Source organism: Myotis lucifugus, unplaced genomic scaffold (assembly GCF_000147115.1).
Source record: "Myotis lucifugus unplaced genomic scaffold, Myoluc2.0 scaffold_80, whole genome shotgun sequence".
Taxonomy (NCBI): domain Eukaryota; kingdom Metazoa; phylum Chordata; class Mammalia; order Chiroptera; family Vespertilionidae; genus Myotis; species Myotis lucifugus.
In genome coordinates, this window is record NW_005871128.1 from 3,178,991 (window position 1) to 3,191,277 (window position 12,287).

Consider the following 12,287-nt stretch of genomic DNA (forward strand, 5'->3'; position numbering starts at 1 on the left):
TGGGTGGGGGCGGGGGTGGTTTGGAAGAGGGAGCATGGAGAAAGAGAGCAGGTTGGAGAGAGCAAGAGTGTGTCTAGAGGAAAATAAGTGGTGAAAACAGTGGAAGTTGAGTGGATTCAAAATAATGTAGAAAAAAGTAGTGATAAAAGAGCAGTTAAGGGAGAGTAGGAGGTACAAAGTCAGGGAAGGTGAGATAGGTTAGAAGGATGGTGAGGAAGGAGAGAGGGACCTTTTGTAGGAGGCAGGAATGTGCCCATGGGTTCAGCAACCTCGGTACTTGAGTTCTGGTTAGGAAAGAATTCAGAGCCAAGACCCAAACTATAAGAGAACGTTTATTTGGTAAATCGCAGAGATAGAAAAAGTCCTAGCAGAAATGGGCTTAGGAAACAAGTGATAGAGGTAAAGAAAGGGCCCTTGGAACTTGGGAGGTAATGATAGGGACTGTGGGTGCTGCGGGGTTGGGGTGGGGGGAAACCAGGGAAGGAAAAGGGAAAGGTGCGGGCATGCTCCTGGGAGGGAGTGCACGCTGGGTCCTCCTCCCAAGGGTTTTAAGGGTGGAGATTTTAGGGGAGGTCCCAGGGGAAGATCTTAATAGAATATTCAGCAACTTTCCAGGTATGTCCTTCAGGTTTGGGGTCTCCACTGATTGGTTGGTTGGTGCCAGGACAGAGGGGTCATCTGGTCCAGTGGCTGGTTTTGTGGCTTTTCTTCTAGGCCTGGAGCTGAAATACAACTGAGACCTAGATGTTATTTCTAGGGAGGAAAGGTCAGGGGGTCCAAACTGCATGACCAGCAGTATGCTAGAGGAGGATATACCCACCCTACAATTGTCCATTGCTGGGCATCTGGGGCTTTCCACCCTGGCGACCTTCTGTACCTGGCCCATTGTCCTTGCTCTGCTCATGTCTGTCTACAACAGACCCTCTATCCAGTGTCCTGCTAAAATAGGTGGGAGGCACTGCTGATGGTTTCTGATGAAGGTAGAATCCCAGCAGGTCCAGTGGTTGTCAGTCCTTCACAGTTCCTGAAGGAGATGTGCATCCCTTCACTTTTGCAAAGTTATAAACTTAAACTGAATTAGGGGAATCATCAATTACTGTACCTTCTTTTCATTTGAAAAAAATGAGCATACTTTTCAGTAAGAGTTTCTTGATAATAATAATAGTTTATTACATACATAAAAGCTGAATTTTCCATATTTCATTCAAGATATGAAAGAACAGAAAACTCATTTTTAATGATGCAAGTCATTCCATATGGCTTTGGTAGAATTTATTCTGGAGCCCTTGTTTTGAGGTATGCATTTTTTTTTTTTTTTTTTTAGAACTGTCATCATTGACCAGGTGGTACTTTAAAATTAAATAAGGCCTACCTTCAACGGGAGTAATTCTGGAGCCAGTGACCAGTGAGATGACTTGGATGTGGGATAGTGGCAGAGATTTTTAGGATATAACGGAGTTTTGCTAAGGAGGGCTGACAGGGTTCTCTCTAAAGAGGCCCCTTGTGCATTAAAGCAAAGTTCTGCCTAGGGTTGCCCTTTCCTAAATTAAGGTCAGGTGTGGAGTAGGGATTGCCTGTCTGTTACCAGTTAATGGGTTCCTAGTGGGGTACCCTGGATGCTTGCTGCATCGTAAGGATGTCTTTCAAATCCTTTTTGATTTGCATTTTTATGTTGGGGCAATTTTACCAAAAATATCCTTCTATTAGAAGAATACAGGAATTTAATCAGTACGAAATGTTGGAATGTTCAAGTCTCAGAATAACTAATTAAATATATAATAGGCAAATGTGACAATTTGGCCTTGCTATTCTATTAGATTGAATATAAAAAGGCATAGCTGAAGAAAATTTATTTAGCTTAGAATAAAAGCATACATTTTAAAGTTGGCTTTGGAGAGCTGGAAGCAATTGTATTGTAAGTGTGTGTAATTATCTGCATTCCTTTCCAACCTCTTTGGGATCAAATTGGTTTTCTCCAAGAAGGGCAATTATATGCGGGAGGCCACTTTTTGTTGAATTACTGTGCGGTGCACCCAGTGCATCCCACAAACCTGAAATCATAGATCCGGCTGCTATGATTTATAATACCCATTAATTACAGCTTTGTATTAAAGGCTTTTAGTTTTCTGCTTCAGTAAACCTAAATTCTCCTTTTGAAGAAGAATTGCTTACATTAGGTCTTATGCTAAATAGTGAAAGTCCTGTCTTTTAGAATCTCATCAGAGGACTTGATGCAGTGAGAACTTCTCAGTTGGCTTTAAATGTGCATTGCTGAAGCTGTTTAACTTTGGAGAGTGATGGATACCTGGAAGAGATACTGGTTCTTGATGAGGAGGTGGCCCGCATCACGGTCCAAAAGGGAAAACTACAAAGCATTCATCAGAAAGTATTTATCCACCAGATGTTTGTCATCCTTACAGCATCATGCCAGGCTTTATACTGCACCTGGCACGCACTCTGCAGCTAGCCCAGTGGTTCTCAACCCTGGCTGTTCTTTACATACACCCACCCCCCCACCTGCCAATTAAATACTGGGTGTGGATTTTTTTAAAGGGCTCCTTGTTGAATCTAATGTGTAGCCAAGCATGAAAACACAATCTATTCAGTCCTATCTGGTAGCTTTTCCCTTCTTTCCTTTGTTTTTGGCCCCATATTCCCATATTCCTCTACAAGGAGAAAATATGATCAAGCGAAACAAATGAACAAAGCCAGGTTGCATTATTTTCTCCTGGGCCTCTTCCATAGTATAATTCTATTCAGAGGCAAACACTTCCCTGGCAACTCCTTTCAGTTTTGTAATTCACTTTATTTTCACCCATGTGAAGAATGTCTCAATCTAAGGTTTCTTTGCTAAACTTGACTATTTTCTAGCCAGTTCAGGGACCTGCTTTTCAGTGAGGCTTTGCCATTTGTGTGTGTGTGTGTGTGTGTGTGTGTGTGTGTATTTAAAATCACATTTTGACCTAGGAAAGTTTTAAAATAAGGATTGATAGTATTTTTCATGACCACTTTCTTGCAAATTACTCATTAAACTCCATTTTGTTTAAATTTCACACGCCTGAGGAATTAATACGTATTATCTATTCTTTTTTAAGCAGAGGAGCCCAAGAGCAGATTCATCTTACACAACATCAGGTTGTCCATTTGAAAATGGGGTTAGTGTCTATTATCTAATGATGCTACTTACTGTGCTATCTTTTATTTGAATACTAGAGGCCCAGTGCACGAAATTTGTGCACTGGGGGGGGGGGGTGTTCCCCTCAGCCAGGCATGCACCCTCTCCCAGTCTGGGAGCCCTTGGGGGATGTCCAACTGCTGACTTAGGCCTGCTTGTGAGCTCGGCTTCTGGCTGAGTGGCGCTCCCCTTGTGGGAGCCCACTGACCACCAGGGGGCAGCTCCTGCATTGAGCGTCTTCCCCCTGGTGGTCAGTGCATGTCATAGCGACCGGTTGTTTCGCTGTTGGGCCAAAACTGGCTCTCTGACATCCCTTGAGGGGTCCCAGATTGCAAGAGGGCGCAGGCGAGGCCGAGGGACCCCACTGGTGCATGATCGGGGCTGGGGAGGGATGCGGGAGGTTGGCCAGCCAGAGAGGGACCGCGGGAGGGCTCCAGGTGTGTCCGGCCTATCTCGCTCAATATTGATCAGCCGGACCCCAGCAGCAAGCTAATCTACCCATCATGGTTTGCCCGCTGGTGGTCAGTGCACATCATAGCACTGGTTGACTGGTTGACTGTCTGCCCCCTGGTGGTCAGTGCATGTCATAGTGACTGGTCGACCAGTCGATTGCCCCCTGGTGGTCAGTGCACATCATAGCAAGTGGTTGAGCGGCCTTAGCATATAATTAGCATATTACAGTTTGATTGGTTGAATGGACAACTGGACGACTGGACACTTAGCATATTAGGCTTTTATTATATAGGATATAATAAATTGCACATACCATACAATTCAACCATTTAAAGTATACAATTCAATGGTTTTTAGTATATTCATGAAGGTGTACAACCATCACCTCAGTCAATTTTAGAACATGTTCATCACCCCCAAAAGAAGCCTTATAATGTTTAGCTTTCACCCTCAATCCATCTATCTCCGTACTCTATGGATTTGACTACTCTGGGTATTCTATGTAAATGGAATCATACAATATGTGATCTTTGTGACTGGCTTCTCTCACTTAGCATAGTATTTTCAGGGTTCATCCATGCTGTAGCATGAGTTAGTACTCCATTCCTCTTTATTGCCTAATGTTATTTCATTGTGTGGATGTAGCAGATGGGTGAGTTATTATATGGAAGTAGCACATTGGTGATTTTATTCTGACTTCTGTATCTTTCTCCTCTGACTCCCAAAATTGTTTTGGTGACAACTGCCAAAGCCATGCCTCTCAGTAGCACAGGAGAGAACAGACGCAGTTGCACTGTTAGGGGTAGAATGGAACCACTCATTCTTTAGTGCATTTATCACATTTATATTGAGTGCCTAACGTGTGCACAGCACTGTGCTAGATTTTGTAGTATATATAAACTTATAAAGGACATGGCATAATGTATGACCTATGCTGTAAGTATGTTTGCTGCAAGCAAAATCAGGTTCAGAAGAAGGAAATAATTGTTTTTGTTTGTAATTTGAGGTTGCCAGTTCTCCTGGCTCCTAGGTTGTTTTTTTCTTTTTGTCATTACCTTATCTTCCACTGAAGTGGCAATGGTCTCCTATATAGGAGCTCTGTTCAACAAGTTCATTCTCCTACCCCCATACATTTAAATATTAAAACATGAATCTGAGTCATTTTGGAATTTTTCCAGTTTAAAATCAATAAACATTTTTTTTTTTTTAGTCTTGAAGGTCGTAGGTTATAATGGATCTAAAAATGTAGAGTATCATTTAGTACCAAGTTATTCAGAAATGTTCGGAAATGGCAAAGTACATTCAGCCACCAAAATTGCACAGTGATAATATCCTATTTAATTCAGCTGAAATTCAAGTTAAAGGCAGGTTTAATGGATGGGAAACCTTGTAGCTTCTGGGTACCCCGATAAGCATTGCATAAATACCAGTTGTAGCCACTTGAGTGAACTTCAGATCCACAAGAGAAATTCTCTTTAGGATATTTTGAAATGCCGTTCATCTGCTTCACTTAGATTTTATAGCTAGGATATCATCCTTTCCTGTTGTTAATGCTGTGTAGTTTTATATCATATAAAAATATTCACAACGTCACTGTGTTTATAATTAGCTATGAAAGATGAATGTTTCTCTGTACTTATCTTGCTGTCTGCTAAAACTCTGTAGGCCATCTCGATTCATTGATTTTATTATTATTATTTAAATATATTTTTATTTATTTCAGAGAGGAAAGGAGAGGGAGAGATAGAAACATTAATGATGAGAGAGAATCATTGATCAGCTAGCTGCCTCCTACACAACCCCTACTGGGGATCAAGGCCACAACCCAGGCATATGCTCAGACCTGGAATTGAACTGTGACCTGCTGGTTCATAGGTTGATACTCAACCATTGAGCCACACTGGCTGGGCTTGAATCATTTATTTTAAATACCATGTAGCGTATGTAATATGATTATGTGATTTAAAACATTATAATAAACTGTAAGAACCGGGAAAAGATTTTATTTACTAATTTTGTAAATGAGTTGGATTTTAAGAATTTTGTAAAATTTTACTCCTAGTTTTTGAAGGTATGTTAGCATTACAAATAATACTGAATAGTTCTAATTTGAAGCATATGTATTCATTTCAAAGTAGTGTAAAGATATCTTCAGAATTAATAGCATCAAGTATAAAAAGTGTTTCTTTAAAACTTGAAATGCAAAGAAAATAGCCTTTTCCTCCACTCTTCTAAGGTAACTAAAATGCATTCTATTTGTATAGCCTTTGTTTAAAAAAATTTAAATGAGTGTTTATGCTACATTCACATGTAATTTTTCACATTTACATGTCTCTAAGCTGTATACTATTATCAGCAACAACAACAATAGATATTTTAGTTAAATAGTAAAAGACTAGATTTTTATGGGCAGAATAATAGACAGGAAGCTATAGCAGTGAGAGCGAATGGTGATAGGGGATAGGAGACTCTCCTGAGCAAAGACACTTTTGTTTAAAATCAGATAATAACTTATATGGAAGGAGTCAGCATAAACCAAGTAGCATGTATGTGTGATTAGAGGCAGTATTTTTTAAAGTAAGTTTATAGTAAATTTAGATGGCACAGTATCCCTTGTTTATAGTCATTATACTCAGTGTATCAGCGATAATACAAAATCATGCACTGCAGTAAAATGTAAGTTATAAAATAACAATAGTAGTGGCTAGTATTGATTGTTTACTATAAGCCAGACAATGTGCATATATTTAACACCCGAAATCCTGTGAGGTGTAGTGATTTCTTGAAGAAACTGAGATACAGAGAGATTAAGTAACTTGCCAAAGATAATTTAATATTGACTAATCCCATTATCTGTGTTCTTGACCACTTTGATACTGCCATTTTTTGTTATTTTTCTATTGGATTTTTTTTCTTGTGGTGAAATGCTATATATTCATTATAACAAGTTGAGCAAATTAGAGTATATTGCCTCTTCCTTGTATGTTTCCTGATACATACAAAAACATATATGAGATATTTGGAGGTTAACATACATTAATATTATTTAACTTTTATCTTTCTAAGAATGTATATTTTCTTAGCTGGAAATTAGGAAATGAACTTTAGCTGGTGGGAGTATTAGAATTTATATCTGCTTTGGGTCAGACAGACCTGGGTTTGAAGCTTAGCAATGCCAGTCTACCAACTGTTCCCTTGAGCAAGCTTCTTACATCTCTGAGCCCGAGTTTCCCCATCTGTGAAGTGATTATCCTCATTTCCATGGTTCTGTAACTGACTGTCCTAGAGTGAAGAGAATAGGTTGAACTATATTCTAGGTTAAACATTTATTTCAGTCTTTCTATATAATTTTAGTAGCTGGCCTAAAATGAAAATAAATCCTCTGAATTAAATCATCTGAACTGATTTACTTGAGTGTTAATTGATAACTGTGAGCATTATGCAGATGTCTTTCTTATACGGTAGTGCATGTGGAATTGCTTGATTGGCCATATTTACTTGGTTAATGTATTGTGGATTGCTAAAAAAATGCTTCAGAACTTAAAATAATTCTTTCAGAAAAAACAGGATTAGGAAAAGTTATATGCTGACTGCTTTTATTCATACCCTTTTTATGATTCATCTTGTTTCTCTGGTCTTAAGTCGAGAAGAACTAATGATTTTTCCTGTTTGAGTAGGGGATGATTTGCAGCTGGTCCATGGAGATTTCTGAAAGATAGGCTTTTAAGCATAATCTAACATGTTCTTATTACTGTCTTACAAGGGAAAAAAGCTTTTTCTCTCTGTCTGTCTCTCTTGCCTCCGGATATATAGCCCCATACACATGTGGCCTTTAAGGAACACTGTCCTCATTATGTGCTTAGATGGCTAAAGGAATGCTAGATAAAGACCTGGCAAATTACACCTATTCTCTCTTCTTCACTGCCATGCTATTGCTGGCAAACACTAATTTTTTCTTTATTTCTATAATTTTATTATTTTAAGAATGTTATATAAATGGAATATATTATGTAGCCCTTTTTTAAAAAACAAACAAACACTTGTATTTTCAAATAATCTTAGATTCATAGGAAGTTTAAAATACATTATAGAGGTCCCTTCTATGTACTCTTTACTCAATTGGCCTCAGTGGCTGCATCTTGCACAACCATATTATAATATCAAATTCAGAAAATTGACATTGGTACAGTGTATGTGTATAGTTCTGTGGATTCATGTAACCACCACTGACATCAAGATACAGAACTGTTCAGTCAATACAAAGATCCCCCTCATTCTACCCTTTATGGTCACACCCACATCCTTCCTGCCTCTATTCCACCCTAATTCCTGGCAGCCACCAATTTTTTTTTCATATAATTTTTTCATTTCAAGATTATTATTTACTAGGGGCCCAGTGCATGAAATCCATGCACGGTAGGGGAGGGGGGTTCCTCAGCCCAACCTTCATCATCTCCAATCCAGGACCCCTTGGGGATGTCCAACCAGCAGTTGGACATCCCTCTCGCAATCTGGGACTGCTGGCTCCTAACCACTCACCTGCCTGCCTGCCTGATTGCTCCTAACTGCTCTGCCTGCTGGCCTGCTCTCTCCTAACTACTCTTGCCTGCCAGCCTGATCACCCCTAACTGCTTTCCCCTGCCAACCTGATCACCCCTAACTGCTCTCCCTTGCCAGCCTGATCGCCCCTAATTGCTTTTCCCTGCCAGCCTGATTGCACCTAACTGCTCTCCCCTGCCTGCCTGATCGCCCCTAACCACCTCTGCCTTGGCCCCACCACCGTGGCTTTGTCCAGAAGGATGTCCGGTCTATCTGGTCTAATTAGCATATTACCCTGTTATTAGTATAGATAGGGACTCATGCAGTATATGACCTTTTAACGTTGACTTTTTTCTTGGTCAGCATAATACCCTTGAGACCCACCCAATTTGTTGCATGTTCTAGTAGTTCCTTTTTATCACTGCGTGGTTTGTTTAACCAGTCATCTGTGGGAGAACATTTGGACTATTGCCATTTTGAGCTATCATGAATGAAGCTGCCACTAACATTTGTGTATAGGTTTTTGTGTGAACATAGGTTTTATTTTTTCCTTTGTGATGAATGCCCATGAGTTCAATTACTGACTTACGTGGTAATTTCATGTTTAGTTTTTTAAGAAGCTACTCCCCAGAGTGGCTATTCCATTTACATTTCTACTAGCAATGTAAGAGTGGTCTAGGTTTTTTCCATTTTATCTATCATTTGGTGTCATCACTATTTTTTATTTTCTTCATTCTGATAGGTGTGTAGGGTTATTTCATTGTGATTTTAATTTGCTTTTTCCTCATGGCTAATGATATTGAACATTTTTCTCCCCATCAAATACTGTTTGAGTTAGAAACCGACATGTTTCAAGAAGTTTTTGTTTTTGCTTTTGTTTTCTTTTTTCCTGGGTTGGACAGGTAAGAAGAGAAAGAGACAGAAAGATGAATTTGGAAGCTATTGAACTAGTGTAAGTGGGAAATTCAGAAGGCTTTTTGGCTGGCTAAGGAAAGCAGAGAAAGAATGGCACAAATGTCTGCATAGATATGAAGAGGTAAGGATAATGGAGAGAGAAAGTAAATGAAAATTTGGGTATTGATGTTTGATGACTGAAAGTTCAGGGTATAATTGACAAAAATAGATAATTTTGAACTTTTTAATTTGGATATTCATTTGGCTCACATTTTGCTTGGATATAAGCAATAGTAAGCAAAAGAAATATATAAATCAGAGATCTGGAAGGGGGAATGCAGGAGGGACCAATTTAATAGGCATTGGTGGTCAGCAGAGTCTCATCCGGTAGAAGATTGAGGAAGATAAGGGTGAAGAAAGGTGTTGGGGGCACTTTCAGTCCACTGGTACGTGCAAATGCCAGATCTGAAGGGATTGAGGTGTAAATGTGCCCAATAAGTTTGGAATATTGTTTTTTTAAACACAGGAGAAGTAAGCATAGTTATAGAAAGAGAAAAGAGGGACCAAGAGAACCATTAAAGGTTTAAGATACATGTGAGAACGGGTTGTCTCAAAGCTGCGAGCAAAGCTTCTTGATGGAAGCAGGATGTGAGGGGCATGTTAGGGACAGTATCAAGAGGCAGGAGAAAGCATCCTCTCTGTCAGGGAAAGTAAATATATCTTTCACGGCCCAAGAGGGAAGAGAGAGAAGGATGTGACGAACAGAGAGTTTTGAGGAGGGAGACTGAGGACAAGCATCAGATGGCTTCTTTGATCTTAGGAAAGTAGACTGTTTTTTATCAGACATTTTGGATGATTCCAGGTTATTTATTTTTAAAACAATTGCTTTGATTAGAGCCCCAGGATATGAGTTCAATACAATCTTTCATTAAATGTTTAAACAGCAGCAGCAGCAGCAGCAGTAGTGAAAAGAAGTGCCAGCAGCGTAAACAATATATCTTACAATCCTGTCAGTGGGTTTGTTTAAAAGGGACACATTCGTGTCTACCTGTATATCATGCCAGAAAGAAACTGTATTTAAAATTTAATGGTGAACATGAAAATACACTAATCACATATGATAGTTAGAAACAAAATAAAACACCCAACACAAAATTGATGACTCTCAGGTTAACCAGAAGCTAGGATTTTTTTTTTTTTTTTAGTGATGCAGGGAAGATGAAAGGTTCGATGGACAAGGCATTGTAATACTGATTGTTCATTCAGCGCAGATTATGATAATCTGTAGGCCTAGAAGGCGGAAGAAGGAAAAGACTCACTCAGATGGAAGGGAATGGGAAAGTGAAGGAAAAGCCATTTGTTGTATTGCACATAGGGTTTCTGATTGGGAGGTGGTGGTGGTGTGTTATACGATCATTAATCACTAAGAATTAGGATTTCATCTAAAACGTTTCATCTAAATATTTAATAAAAAGTAAAGTAAAATATTTATTTCTTGGCAATGTAAGGTTATGTAACTTGCAGTGAAATGTAAGCCAGTATTGGCACAAGAAGACAAATTGTAATGTAGAAGTAGTAAAAAAATAAATAAATTAAGTGACCTTAGTTTGGTGCTAAAATGATTAAGATATCAAATAGTTCTGATATTCTTGCAATAGTACGAGGCTTTGTATCATCTTATTCATTGATTTAATGGTACTTTATGCCATGTCAAATACTTGATCCTATGATTATTAGGTACTATTCATAGTTGAAATTTATTTACTTTGTCTCGCTTATTCACAAATATTATTTGATCTTGCTTGAGCTTCATAGACTTAAAAGCTTTAGCACATGGGAAATAAAAATGGTGTTTTTCACTTGGATAATTACATAAAATCTCTTTATAACTGATTCTAAAACCCGATGCACAATAGTATTTACACAGGTGTTTGGAAAGTAAATAATAGTGGTGGGGATTGTTGTAGGGATTATGGTGTCATTAGCAGTTGTAGTTGATTTTTTTCACCCTAGAATAAGAAGGCATAGACATAAGTGTATGGAATGAGAAAAAATGCACATGGTTTCTTGTCAACTCAGAATAAAAAATCCTTGCCTGTCTGTCCAGTTGTATTTTGTGAAACCACTCTTTCCTTACTCTCCTCTAGCTGTACCTTGTTTTTCTGTCTCAGGGCCTTTGTGTAGTCTCCCTTCACAGGGACTATTCTTTTTCCAGATTTCTGTGGTTCCCTTGAACACTTGCACTTTAGACCCTTACATTTGTTTTGCCCTCATCCTGGCAGGCTCTCCACCCAGATATTCATATAGTTTGTGTCCTCACTTTATTCTGGTCTCTCTCCTCAAATGTCATCTTCTAAGGGAAAATGTTCCTGTCTAAAATACTAGTACTCTTGCCTTCCCCAACCGTCCTTCTCGTGTCCTGTCCCCTTAACGTGTTGTTTTTATTATAGCACTTAATCTCACAATACATTAAATTTTACATTTGTTTACTGTCTCCACCAAAGGGCAGGGATTTTTTTTGCCTTGCTCATATTTGTGTCCTTAGCATCTAGAACTGTGATTGTCTAGGTCGGGGAGGTACTCAAATAAGTATTGATGAATGGATAGATACTTGCTTAATTAAGTTGTGATGTTCAGCTGAAACTAATATAATAATAAATGTCAGCTGTAATTCGAAAAAAAACACAGTTTCTTAAAAGTTGTAGAGACAAGTGACTTTGGAGCTGGTATTTTGGAGATACTTGAATAGGGGGTTAACTGCATGGGGTGATTAGTAGAGGGACAGATAAATATCCACACTGCAGGTCCAGATTCTGTGACCATGTGACATAGGCTAGGAAATCATAATTTCACATCCTTCTGGCCATGGTGGTTAGTCTAGGACGTCTTGACCCAAACTGAGCTGGAGGGCAGAAAACCTGGCTCTATTCTGTGAGACCTTGCCATTCCTGCTTTCTGTCGCTCTTCCTTAGATTCTGTGAGCTACTCCAGCCTGGACTCCTTTTAATAACTGCTGGTTTCCCCTTTGGATAGTTAAAGTTTTGTGTCTGTTCTTTGGCCCCTAAGAGTTCTGCCTAATACAGGTGGGCAGAGATGGGTCATGCGAATTAGTTCAGATTTTTCTATTATAAGATCTGAGCTGGTGTTAGTCTATGGTAAGGGTTGATGAGTATAGCCCTGTGTTTTCCTGTTTTTATTTTAGGTCTCTAAGGCAGAGTAAGAGATG

At 39.1% G+C, this 12,287-nt stretch overlaps 1 protein-coding gene across 1 annotated transcript in view; it reads left to right on the forward strand.

The window, feature by feature from the left end:
- Window positions 1–12,287, forward strand: part of PRIM2 (DNA primase subunit 2) — a 275,478-nt gene that overhangs the window by 121,578 nt on the left and 141,613 nt on the right. The window lies entirely within an intron of this gene.